Raw genomic sequence first — 14,041 nt, 5'->3', positions numbered from 1 at the left:
CATCCTTTATACATCGCCGACAACCAGGGGATAATTTTGTCAGTCACTGCTTGTAACTCCGCCGGAGTAATTCCATCAGGTCCGGGGGGATTTGAATGGTCCAAAGCTATTTAACGCCCATCTTATTCTAGATTCCAATACAATTTCCTCGATAGGAAACGACCGCTGAGCCACTGTGCCACCGCCAGAACCTAGTTCAACCGTCTGATTTCCAGGAAAATGTGTGTCCAATAGTACCTCCAGCGTCTCCTCACTGGACGTTGTCCAATTGTCCTCCGATGTTTTAATGAAACCTCGAGCAGAGTTGGGGGATGCTGGAACCTTCCGTAGTCTGGAAGCCTCGGACGTATACTCAATACTGCTGCAGTAATCATTCCTAGAGTTATGCTGAGCCTTTCTCAGTTCTAGCTGTATTCTTTCAGATTCTTCTTATAAGCGTCCCAATCCTCAGGGGCTCTTGTGGACTTTGCTTTGTTAAAGAGCTTCCTGCAGGATTTCCTCATATTACTTAACTCCGTAGACCACCATGGCGGTCGATTTTTTCACCTTGGCTTCCATCTAGGGCATGCAGCTTTCAGTGAGATGTTGAAGGCGTTAGTAATCCTTTCCACTGCGTGTTCGATATCTTGCACAGTGCTCATATTTGTCTCTGGTGTTTCCGGTATCATCATATTGTACGATTCCCTATACCTATTCCAATCAGCTTTCCTAACATTTGGCGGAAATATGGTATTGGTGGCATGAACATCTAATTTTAAACTGATGTAGCGATAATCTGAGAAGCTGTGTTCACTTAAAACCTGCCAATCAGGGGGGTTACTCTGTATTGCGATACGAAAGCAAATGCGATGCGATAGTTAAATGCGTTAAGAGTACAATTCGGTACTCTGTATCACTTGCGCAAACGCTTTCGCAAAGTAAACTGAAAATATGGTAACGCTTTAGGAAAATAAAGCGAAAATATGACAACGCTGGCTGCACAATGTAAACAATAACGAAAATGATAAAAAGAAATGTCAAAAAATTGTAAATAAAAACATTTTAAACAATCTTCCGTTCGGTGCGTGTTCTTTTAAAACTTGCTAATCGTTTATAACAAAAAAGTAATAATTATGGATTCGATAGCGTTATGGTTTGAAGAAAATTAACATTAACGAATTACAAGAAGAATTTTGCGAGATCGGTCAAATATACTCTCCCTAAGTGACCACGGGTAAGAAAATGGAAACTCAAATTATGTGACAAACGTTTTCGAATATTTCATTTTTATAGATTTATACAAAATTTTCGTCTTAATAAAGATGCGTCTATGTATGTATTAAACGCTATTAAAGACGTATCTTTTTTGGTTTTTCCCTAAAACAATAAACAATTTAGATACAAATATAAAAATTTAATTGTGCTTACTTACATGTTTGTTACTTTGCGATTGCTATTTTGTTTGCGCACGATTTTTGCGATCAACGAACGAGTTTGACATACGCTTTCGCATTATAGAGTGCGGTGATGCCAGATTTGCGAAAACTAGATGCGCAAGGTAGATACGAAAACGAATTACTGAGTACCAATTACTCGATTCGCGACAATTTTTCTTACGCATCGCAATACAGAGTAACCCCCCAGATATCATTTCATTCAGTTCTTGTGAAGCCAAGGTGTCCCCGTTCATCGGAAGAACTTTTAAGGCAGCAATGGTGAAGATTTATCTGGAGGATCCGTAGGACCATCGAGATTTTCAACAACCGTCACATCAGCCGTTTCAATCGAGTCATCAAGAATGTCCTCTTCAGAGATCTCGTGACTCTCGCAATAACGATAGGTTCAACTTTGGTAAGTTTTGAGTTTTGGTAAGTTCAGCTGATCGTTTTTATATACCTTAATTTTGATATAATGAAAGCCATAACATATACGGCCCTGAGACTTTGCTAGATGTGGAAAAGACTGAGTGTTCAATATAAACACTGCATGCCGTCTTGGTCCATCCACTTCATCCAAACGGCCAACCTTCCAATCAATGTTGGAAGATCTGGATTGCATCGTTTCAGCCTATTTAAAATAGATTCAGGATCAGAAGGGTTTGCAAGTATCCACGTATGTGCTCTAGGTCTAGCCGGTATGTCTTTCTTCTCGACTAACTCTAGAACAACTCCTTCCCAAACTTCACCAATTAGTATCGGAGCAGCTTTAAAACATTCTACAGACCTCTGGTCCTCAAATGCGACTAGCTTAAATCGTCCTTGATACCAACCAGCCTCTCGGTGTCGAGGATATGGACCGGGAAACTTCTCCAGCACCTGTGAGTAGACGACAGACAGAGCATTCTCAATTTCCCCCCCCCCCCCCCCCCCCATTTTTGCTTTGGAACCATACAGTCCAATGCTTCTTTATTAGTGATAGCCATCACAAGGCTGTCTTTAGCAACTGAGGCAAACGATGTTTGATCCTTTTGGAGGACGGCAGCTCATCCGGTGATCGTTCCCTTTTTCCAGTCTCAAGAATTCCTTGAGCCCATTTTAAGGAATCGCTTTGTTTAGCCGACAGCGTGCTTGGGTCGACTGATTCTAACTTTTTTAGGATAAACAAAGCATTTCTGCGTTCCTTGAATCTCTTTCGTGAGGGATTACCTCGTTTTGATGTCGTTATAGAAAAAGTTCGACTTGTCAGGGTGTCGCCACCTGTCGACCGGTCTACAGGTCGAATAATTGGGCCTAACTCTTGGTCATTGCCCAAATTTATAATTCCAGCCCTGAAGTTAGCAACCCAGTGGATGACTTTGAATTTCGCTGCATGGTGGCTTAATATCCCACCACACTTGAAATTCTTAGTAGGTACCTATTACGATGAGTTTATCACGTCCGTTCCGTTCGTCGGTTGAATCATATATGTATGAATGAAACTTATTCGTTGTATAAATGAAAATCATTCATTATATAAACCAAGTAGTTCCATTGTCTGAATGAAAGACTTAACATATATTAATGAAACCTAATAAATTATTGCATTTGAGTTTAATCATTGGTAGTTTATTATCTTTTTGTTAAGATCTTTGAAATATAATTTTAATACAGTAAGAATTAATATTTATTTATAAATTGAGCATTTAGTAAGAATTGGGCTATTTTCTACTAAACTCTTTGCGCGGTCTCTATCTTTAAAAGGCTTGCTTTTTCAAAAAAATGATAATCGTATCGCCGTGCCGATTGATCATACAATTTCTCCAATTCCTTTGCCCCAAGGTGCATTCCGGTAATTGTTCCACGTTCTTCATTTGAAAGTTGACTTCTCCCAGGTATTTTCATTAAGATTAAAAATGTATACTAAATTTCTTGGGAATATACAAAAAACAATTTAACTCACCCTCGATATATTTTTATTATACACAACGAAACTGTAATGACCCTGAGCACTCTTCGGCAAAAAGAACGTAAATGTTGTATAATACAAACGACCAAATGAAGGTTTGCCTATCAGACAATTTTTCAATTGAACATTTTACCGTTTGTTTTTCAAGACGCACATGGAAACATGTGCTTATTGTCATATATACATGGGTATCAGCGTTGCCACAACGAAATTTTATTTTGGACCAAATTTTTTCCAAAATCGGACCAAAATTCCCTCCTGCGGACCAAATTTCCAATTTCGAAGAAAAATGCCTTAAAACTTATTCTATTGTTGTACATAGTACTTTCATTAAAAAAAGTAAAGTAAACCAGAAGGGACTGATATGCTTTAGCGGCTGACATAGTAATCAAAACGTCGACTTATCAACGTTTTTTAAAATTTGAGAAAGTAGACTTTTTGAAAAGATCGAATTTTAAAGTCAATTTTAGTTGACATCAAAAGTAGACATTCAATATTACAAAAAGTTGATTTAAACTTCCGACTTAGAGGAAATTAAAGATCACAACAGTCACGCATTTGGTTTATATTGCCTTTGCCCCATGAAGACCCTACTTGAGAGAATACAATAGATTTCCGAATTTTCATCCAATTTGCTGTAGTGTTGCTTCGCACCCATAACTTTGTGCGGAAAATGTGGTCCATATCGGCCCATATTCTTATATAGCTCAATCCTAATATTCCACTTCTTGTGCACATTCGAGTATTGGGGTTAAAATTGTCCAAAAAATATAAAACCTGACCCAAGACCTACAAGCGAAATTTTCATTCGATTTTCTGTGATTGAAATGGTATCTAATCCCACACTAAAAAAAACATTCACGGTTCCATAGATATTGTCTTTGCTCTTATTTTATGTTTCAAATAAAAAACGACTTTAAAATAAAGTGTACATATTTTTAAACGCTTTTTAGTTTTATACTCAAGATGCAAAAATTCGATAATACTACGAGGGCGGTTCGGAAACTTCTTATCAATGAAAGAAAATAGTTAGTTTTTCAAAAATATTTTTATCTTTCAATATAATCTCCTGAAACTTGAATACACTTAGTCCAACGCTTTTCTAGCAATTCTATCCATTGATTAAAATAGTTTTCCTCAAGGTTTTCAAAATAGTGGTTTACAACTGTAATTGCATCTTCATTTGAGGTAAAACTCTTGCCAGCAAGGATTTTTTTAGATTTGGGAACAAGTAAAAGTCACTGGGAGCTAAATCAGGAGAATAAGGTGGGTGGTCAAGCAACTCGTACTTTAATTCGTTGATTTTAGCCATTGTTAAAACACTCTTGTGCGTGGGTGCGTTGTCTTGATGAAAAATTATTTTTTTGTGTTGTAAGCCAGGACGTTTTTTCTCGATTTTGTACATTTAATTGATCCAAAAGGTTGCAATAGTACTCTGAATTTATTGTCTTACCCTTTTGCAGATAAGCAATCGATAAAATACCTTTGAAGTCCCAAAACCGTTGCCATACCCTTACCAGCCGATTTAATTGTTTTTGCCTTCTTTGGGGCACTTCCTCCAGCTTCAGTCCATTGTTTAGATTGTTCTTTTGTCTCTGGAGTTTAGTGGTGGATCCATTTCTCATCAACAGTTATGAAACGACGCTTAAAATTCATTTTATTTCGCTTAAATCGATCCAAACAAGCTTGAGAAATCTTCATTCTCATGCGTTTTTGATCGACTGTTAACAAATGCGGCTCCCATCTTGCAGAAAGCTTTTTCATCTGTATGTTAGTTCCTCATGCAAAATTAAATGAGCTCGATCATTTGAGATGCCCATGATATTAGCAATTTCACGCACTTTCGTCGATCATCTAATACCATATCATGCACTTTGGCTACAATTTCTGTTGTTGCTGTTTTTGGACGTCCACTACGTGGTTCATCTTCAATGCTTGTACGACCACGTTTAAATTCAGCAACCCAATTTTTTACTGTTGCATATGAAGGAGCACTTTCACCTAACACATTCACTATATCATTATGAATTTATTGTCCCGATAAACCTTTTTTATGTAAATATTTAATGACAGCACGCATTTCTAATTTTTCCATTGTAAAAAAAATTGTGGATGCGTCTCTTTTGAACACCTGTTTCTATATGAAGGAGTTGCCAAATCAAAACAAAATTTAACATGTGTTCATAACACTTAACTTTTTTCTGTTTATACCGCGCTTTTTGTGCTAGGCTAAGAAGTTTCCGAACTGTCCTCGTATAGATGATTTCATTAATTTTGCAAATTTTTTCAGAAGTATTAAAGCCCAGTTGACTTAAGTAAAACGAAATTTTCTTTCATGTTAGGATACCCAGTTTTTAGTCGAATCGTTTAACTATAAAGACAAAACGACATCATTGAAAAGTTTATCGACTTTTGGACAAGGAAAAAACTTTATATCAGAGAAATGTGTCTTCTGTGCTAAGCAAAATTCGCATTCGTATTTAATAACATGAAATATTCGGCCTCACGACAATATTTTTTTCAGTGCATAGATACTATTGAATATGTGATAAAAAATTTGAAATACTAGAAAAAATTTATAAATTTGACCAAATTTATGAAAATTGACCAAAACGGACCAATTTCCGTTTGGTCCGACCATCGGACCAAATTTAAAAATTAGAAATCTTTTGGACCAATTTTGGTCCAATCGGACCAAAATGGCAACGCTGATGTGTATGTACACGCTACATATGTATTAGAGAGAGGGAGAGAGTATGGAGAGACGTATTAGAGAGAGAGAGTATGGAGAGACGTATTAGAGATAGAGAGAGTATGAAGAAACAGAAATACTAAAAGTCCCATTCGTATTATTAACGAACACATTTCATTAATATGAAGAAAGTTACAAATTTATTTTTAACGATCCATATCGTTATATTAACGATCACTTTCGTGTTAATATTCGTAATATTAACGAAAGGTATTTCATTAATAAAACGAAAACACAAATGCGAAAAAACGAATGCAAAGGATTTCCGACCAATCAGCTTATCATCATTCCTACTTAAGACTTTGGAAAGGATGATAGATATTTATCTTAGAACTAGCGTCGATTCAAGTTTGCTCTCGAAACGATAGCATGCATACTCGAAGGACAGGTCTACTGAGACCGCATTACATGAACTAGTCAGCTTTATTGAAAGCTCACTATATGACAAAGAATACACAATCGTGGCGTTTCTAGACATCGAAGGAGCGTTCAATAACGTCCATCCGAGCTCGATATTAAATGGACTGACAACTCTGAAGTTTGATCCAGGTATACTTAGGCTGTTAGACGAACTTCTAAGGAAGAGACGCATTTCAGCCACACTAGGACAAGCAAACATACAAAGGTATGTGAACAGAGGTACTCCTCTTCTTTGGAATGTTGTTATAAACAACCTTCTGGTTTCCTTGAAAAAGAAAGGATAAAAGTGGTGGCATACGCAGATGATGTGCCGCTAGCAGTCAGGGGAAAATTTCCATAATCAGTTAAAGATATTATACAGAGAGCCCTCCAGATGAATGAGAAATGGGCGAAAGGTAATGGTCTTGGGGTAAATCCTGCAAAGACAGAACTAATCATGTACTGCAAGGATCGAAAATCTCCCACGGTTAGGCCCATTTCCTTAGAGGGTATTGAAATTCCCTTTGGCGAGTGTGCAAAATACCTTGGCGTTATTTTGGACAGGAAGCTGAACTTTAAGCTTAATATTGAAGAAAGGGCGAGGAAAGCAACGGTAGCTTTATACTCGTGCAAAAAGGCAGTAGTGAAAAAGTGGGGACTAAAACCAAAAATTGTGCATTGGCTATACGCGACACTTGTGAGACCTATATTGCTATATAGTGTTGTAGTCTGGTGGCCGGCACTTCACCAGCCGACAAGTTTAGACAAAGTTCAGCGTATGGCGTGCTTGTGTATCTCAGGTACATTCAGCAAGGCAGGAACAAATTCCCTTAATGTCATACTGCATTTATTGCATTTAGACATTTTGGCCAAATAGTCAGCTGCAACAACGGCTGTGCGGTTGCGCGAGCTATCGCTGTGGTCGAAAAAATGGTACGATCACAGTTCGATCCTCAAAATAATGCCAGATTGGCTGAGAAGTAATGCTCCAAGCAATATTGGCATTAATATATACTCAGACAGTCAACCTGCAATAAAATCCTTGGATTTTGTGTTCCTCATCTCCAATGAGATCGCTGAGCAGCACAATATTCACCTAATATGGGTGTCTGGCCATGGGTACCTGCACACTAGATATGCCAGTGTTCTCGAGATATCTGATATCTGAAAAAACAACGATTGGCGCGAAGTATAATGACTATTGTATGAGCTGTCATGATGCGGAGGAAAAGGAATCAATAAAACACCTCTTGTGTGAGTGTTCTGCATTTTGTGTAAGGCGTAAGCAAATTTTAGGTGCATATAGCTTCAGATTACTGGCGTTAACTTAAGCAGTCTGCTAATGTTTTTGGAACAATCTGTTTGGTTCAACAGAAGAAAATAATCGAGAAGGTTCAGCGGTTAAAACTAGAAGTGGTTTTAGTTAATGTGGTAGCACAATGGACTGAATAGTCTAAGTGAGCCTGAATCTTAATCGGGCTGCCACTTTAACCTTACCTAAACACAATTGTCTTTTAACGATTGATTTCATTGTATTAACGATTACGTTCGTTCTTATAACGCAAAATTCCGTTATATTAACGAAAAATAATCAACGAAGCCGGTTCGTTAATAGTACAAAGAATTTTTCTACCAGTGTAAGGAAAAGATTTCGTATGATTTCTAGAAAAACTAGGTATGAACTCTTGTACGATTTAAAGATTTTGATTTGGTGTCAACGATTTTTTCTTTACTTTAAATTACTTTTTTTTTTTTGTTTCATGACAATGTGACAATTTTTTACTTGTTTTAATGAGGCGTTGTGAAAGGCTCGAAAAGTGAAATACGGCTTATTTGGACTTTCGTATGAGGCGGCTCATTTTTTTTTCTATAGAACAATTTATTTTTTCCCTCTGTGTTACACGTTCGACTTATACCGTATACTCATCGTCTTACTTGGTGGCGCATGTCAATGAGACTAGTATTGCGTACATTTTTGCAATTAAATGAAAGTGCCATCGCTGTAGTCCAACCTCACGTCCATCTGATACCTGAACTGAGTTCTTGAACTGTCGACTTTTCCTTATCGTAATTTCGTTGACCCTTTACTTTCCCTGACGGAAATGTCATTGGAGAGGTATATACGTTTTTCGGATATGCTTGTCGAATTCGAGGCTGGCCTCAAAGACCAGAAGAACCCTTTGAGTTCTCGCTATGTTATTGAAACATATAAAGAGGAAGTCAAGGATATTTGGGCGGATATGAGATCCGCATATGATCAATGTCTTCAGGACTTGATGAGAAGGAGGAAGATGAGAAGAATGGAGACAAGAAGGGTGAGGATGAAGCATCCGAAATAGAGACAGTTAAGTCCAAGTTTAAGAGCGCATTTGCTACTTACTGTCGATGCTCTGAAAAATTAGGTTCACTTCTTAATGATATCTCCTTATCCAGTTTCCCAATATGGCTGAAGGTTTCACTCTGCCTCCATGTGAGATTCCGAATTTTCATGGGGATTACCCCTCCTGGCCTACCTTTCGGGACATGTGGTCTGCTTGGATAATCCCAGACTCAGTGCCGTCGAAAAGCTCTCAATCAGAGAACGAAAGTTGAGCCAAATGACATCGCTCGAAGACTTCCCTTGATGGATCGGAACTTTGCAGTGGCATGGAAAAATCTTTGTTCTCGATACGAGAATAAACGTGTCCTGGTAAATGCTCAATTAAAGATCCTTTGCGGCCTTTCTCCCATAGAGGCTGAGTCGGGGGCATCGCTCAAAGGCTTATAAAGGGATATCGATGCTTGCATATCTATGTTAAAGCTCTATGATATCGATGTTGCCAGTTGGGGCACTATTTTCGTCCACATATACTCCTCCAGATATTACACTCACATTGTGGCAACAAACGTTTGAAGTCAAAACCGTTATTCCGGAATGGACTTCCTTGGATTCTTTCCTCACGAATAGACATAGGACACTGGAGTCCATGTCAGAAATCCGCACGAAAGGCCACAGTACTTCTAATCCTAGTACTGGTGATAAGACGAGCACCAAACCCAGGAATGTTACCGCCTTTCAACATAAGGTTACTTATTCAACCGTCGAACTGAACGGACGTGTTTTCTAATAGCGGAGTATTTCATCGTAATAAGTACTTATTACGAATTTCACGTGTGGTGGAAATAATAAGCCACAATGCAACGAAATTCAAAGTCATCCTCTGGTTGCTAACTTCAGGGCCCAGTGGACGGGTAACGACTGAAGTAATAAATTTGGGCAACGACCAAGAGTCAGTCCCAAGTAGTCGACCTGTAGACGAGTCGACTGGCGGTGACACTTTGGCAAGGCGAACCTTTTCTAAGGTGACGATATCAAAAGGAGGCAATCCCTCTCGAAAGAGATTCAAGGAACGAAGAAATTCTTTGTTTAAATTAGGATCGGTCGACCCAAGCACGTTGTCAACTAAGCAAAGCGATTCCTTAAAATGGGCTCAAGGAATTCTTGAAGCTGGAAAAAGCGAACAATCACCGGATGAGCTGTCATCCTCTAAACGGGATCAAAGATCGTTTGCCTCAGTTGCAAAAGACTGCCTTGTGATGGCTATCATTAATAAGGAGCATTGGAGGGTATGATTCCAAGGCAAAAATGGGGGAAAGAACGTGATGTCTACTCAGAGGTGCGAAAAAAGTTTCCCGGACCAAGTCCTCGACGGCAAGATGCTGGATGGTATCAAGGACGATATAAGTTACTAGCTTTTGCATACCAGAAGACTATAGATTGTTTTAAAGCTGCATTGATGCTAATTGGTGAAGTTTGGGAAGGAGCCGCTTTGGAGTTAGTCGATTAAAAAACATACCGGCTAAACCTAGAGCACATGCATGGATACCGGCAAACCCTCCTGATCCTGAGTCAATACTAGAGAGACTAAAAGAATGTAACCCAGATCTTCCAACCGCCGATTGGAAGGTTGGTCGTTTGGATGAGGTGGATGGACCACGACGACATGCGGTGTTTATATTAAACATACAGTCGCTGCCACATCTAGCCCAGACCCAAGGACGTGTAAGTTATGGCTTTCATGATATCCATATGAAGGTATACAAAAGCGATCAACCAAAGAATTCCGAAGCGGACAAGCCTCCGGTAGAAACAGCAGTGAAAACATCTCCTAGCGAAGCCGAAGGAGACATAAAACCTGCAGACTATGGCGAAAATCATATGCGGGAAGTTTCTACAGGCTCAAGCCTCACCAAAGCTGAGCCGCGGATTGTTGCGAGAGGCACCGAGATCTGTGAAGAGGAAGCCCTTGATGACTCAATTGAAGCGGCTGATGTGACGGTGGTTGAAAATTTGGATGGTTCTACGGTTCCTCCAGATAAATCTTCACCATTGTAAGGCCGCTTGTGCTGCCTTAAAAGTTCTCCTGATGAAAGGAGACATAGATATAGTTCTTATTCAAGAACCATACATATATGAACAAGATCTGTGAATTAAGCACTCAGGGTTTCTAACTTTTGCATAATACCGGTAACGATATAAATCGAGCATGTATAATTGCTAAAAACGAACTAAACTAGTTTCTACTTCCTTCATTGAACAATGCAGACACTGTCGTAGCCAGTCTAGAGATATCCAAATGCAAATATTGGGTATCTTCGGTCTACATGGGACATGATAGGGAGATGCCACCCTGTGCCGTTAAGACCTTAGTTGAGGAGTCACTAAAAACAAAGACAAAACTCATTATGGGATGCGATGCAAATGCATATCATAGTATTTGGGGAAGTAGTGATACTAATGCAAGGGGAGAGTCGCTAATAGAGTTTATTTTGCGTACTAACCTGGTAGTTTGCAATAAGGGAGATACACCAACCTTCGTCACCAGAAACAGGCAAGAGATTTTGGACGTCACTTTGACCTCTACGGAACTGAATGATAAGATATCTGAGTGGCAAGTTTTGAGGGAACATAGCTTCTCAGATCATCGCTACATTAGTTTCAGATTGGCTGTTCGTACTTCAAAGACCATATTTCCGCCAAATGTTAGGAAAGCTGATTGGAATAGGTATAGGAAATCGTTCAATTTGATGATACTGGAAATGCCAGAGGCAAATATGAGCACTGTGCAAGATATCGAACACGCAGTGGAGCGGATTACTAAGGCCTTCAACGTGTAACTAAAAGCTGCATGCCCTAGAGGAAAGTCAAGGGGAAAAAATCGGCCGCCATGGTGGACTACGGAGTTAAGTAATATGAGGAAATCCTGCAGGAAGCTCTTTAACAAAGCAAAGACCACAAGAGCTCCGGAGGATTGGGACACTTACAAGATGAATCTGAGAGCATATAAACGAGAACTGAGAAGGTCTCAACAAAACTCTTGGGATGATTACTGTAGCAGTATTGAGAATACGTCAGAGGCCTCCAGACTACGGAAGGTACTAGCATCCACTAACACCGCTCCAGGTTTCATTAAAACATCGGAGGGAAATTGGACAACGTCCAGTGAGGAGACGTTGGAGGTACTTTTGGACACAGACTTCCCTGGAAATCAGACGGTTGAACCATGTTCTGGCGGTGTAACAGAAGCTCATCGGTCATTTTCTATCGAGGAAATTGTGTCGGAATCTAGAATAAAATGGGCGTTAAATAGCTTTGGACCATTCAAATCCCCCGGATCTAATGGAATTACTCCGGCGGAATTATAAGCAGTGGCTGAAAGAATTATCCCCTGGTTGACGGTGATATATAAACGATATGTAAACTTAGCATATATTCCAGAAAAGTGGAGAGAAACAAAAGTCGTCTTCATACCTAAACCGGGAAAAGCTTCTCACTCGAGTGCGAAGGATTTCCGACCAATCAGTTTATCCTCATTACTACTTAAGACCCTGGAGAGAATGATAGACATGTATCTTAAAACTTGCGTGGATTCAAGTTTGCTCTTGAAACGACAGCATGCATACTCGAAGGGCAGGTCGACCGAGACCGCATTGCATGAACTAGTCAGCTTTATTGAAAGCTTACTCTCTGTCAAAGAATACACAATCGTGGCGTTTCTAGACATCGAAGGGGCGTTCAATAATGTTCATCCGAGCTCGATATTAAATGGACTGACAACTCTGAATGTTGATCCAGGTATACTTAGGCTGTTAGACGAACTTCTAATAAAGAGACGTATTTCAGCCACACCAGGACAAGTGATAGAACTCCTCCTGAAGGAGGAGGAGCCCCGGGGAATAAAAGATATATAGATTTCTATACTGATGGGGTTCGGAGTATATTCTAAAGATCTGGAAATTCGAATAACCGCAGACTAGATATGCTAGTGTCCTCAAGGCGCCAGATAGCACTCCTGATATCTGCTATAACGGGTCGCTGCTTGATAGGTGAATTTGCAAAAACTATAGGTGCGAAGTATAATGACTATTGTATAAGCTGTCATGATGTGGAGGAAAAGGAATCAATTAAACAGCTCTTGTGTGAGTGTCCTGCTTTTTGTATAAGGCGTAAGCGATTTTTAGGAGCATATAGCTTTAGATTACTGGCGGACCTGGAAAACGTTAACTTAAGCAGTCTGCTAATGTTTTTGGAGCAATCTGGTTGGTTCAACAAAAGTAATTAATAGAGAAGTTTCAGTGGTTAAGACTAGAAGTGCCCATATGTAATAGGTACTTTTAGTTAAATGTGGTATCACAATGGACTGAATAGTCTAAGTGAGCCTGAAATTTAATCGTGCTGCCACTTTAACCTAACCTAACCTAACATAAGGTTAGTGCTCCAAAATGTCGGTTGTGTCCCACAGAAGAGCATTTCCTTCGCAAATGTCCAAAATTTTTGGAGATGAGCGTTAAACAAAAGTTCTCCGAAGTCAAACGATCCAATCTTTGCCTCAACTGTTTTTCTAAGGTGCACTCTTCGAAGAATTGTACTAGCAAGAACTGTTGCTTGAAATGTCACAAACGGCACAACACATTGCTTTATAGGGAACAATTGTCGGTGACTACTGGATCTAATTTGAATACCACTTCCACTACCGATTCCTCCCTACGCCAACTTCCGTCTACTTCGTCCAATGTACAGTCCAGCGACATGGGAGGTGGTGTAATCCACAATTGGTTCGCAAGTCACTCGAGAGGCGTTGGTCGATTCCGGTTCCTAGGGTACCTTTATTTCGGAGCGATTATTCAATGCTCTCACATTACCCTTTCGGCGAACGAGTGCAACCATTTCGGGTTTAAATGATTCCGTCTCTGCTACCGTTCATAAGGAATGCAGCTTCGGACTAGGCTTTATGGTGAGGGACGACTTTGAGATTTCTACTTCCGCATTAGTTGTCCCGCACCTATCGGGAAGTCTTCCATACGAGTATGTTACCTTTCATCCTAATGCCCTTGTAAATTTGCCACAAATTGCTTTGGCTGATCCTCGATTCTACGAAAGTTCAAAAATCGACCTCCTCATTATAGGTGATTTACTTCCCGTCATAATGCTGTCCGGGGTTAGACAACAAATTTGTGGATCCTTACTTGCACAGGAGACAGTGTTTG

At 39.6% G+C, this 14,041-nt stretch overlaps 1 long non-coding RNA gene across 1 annotated transcript; it reads right to left on the bottom strand.

Annotated features, from left to right (window-relative positions):
* Positions 1–1,051: 1,051 nt before the first annotated feature.
* LOC142240632 (uncharacterized) lies at positions 1,052–1,625 on the bottom strand. Its single transcript, XR_012723336.1, has 2 exons — positions 1,412–1,625; positions 1,052–1,356 (listed from the first exon to the last, which is right to left on the bottom strand). It is a non-coding gene; the product is annotated as an uncharacterized LOC142240632 (long non-coding RNA).
* Positions 1,626–14,041: the final 12,416 nt, after the last annotated feature.

This window comes from Haematobia irritans, chromosome 1 (assembly GCF_050003625.1).
Source record: "Haematobia irritans isolate KBUSLIRL chromosome 1, ASM5000362v1, whole genome shotgun sequence".
Lineage (NCBI taxonomy): Eukaryota > Metazoa > Arthropoda > Insecta > Diptera > Muscidae > Haematobia > Haematobia irritans.
Note: the sequence above shows the minus strand (reverse complement) of the source record. Positions and strands in the feature narration are given on the sequence as shown.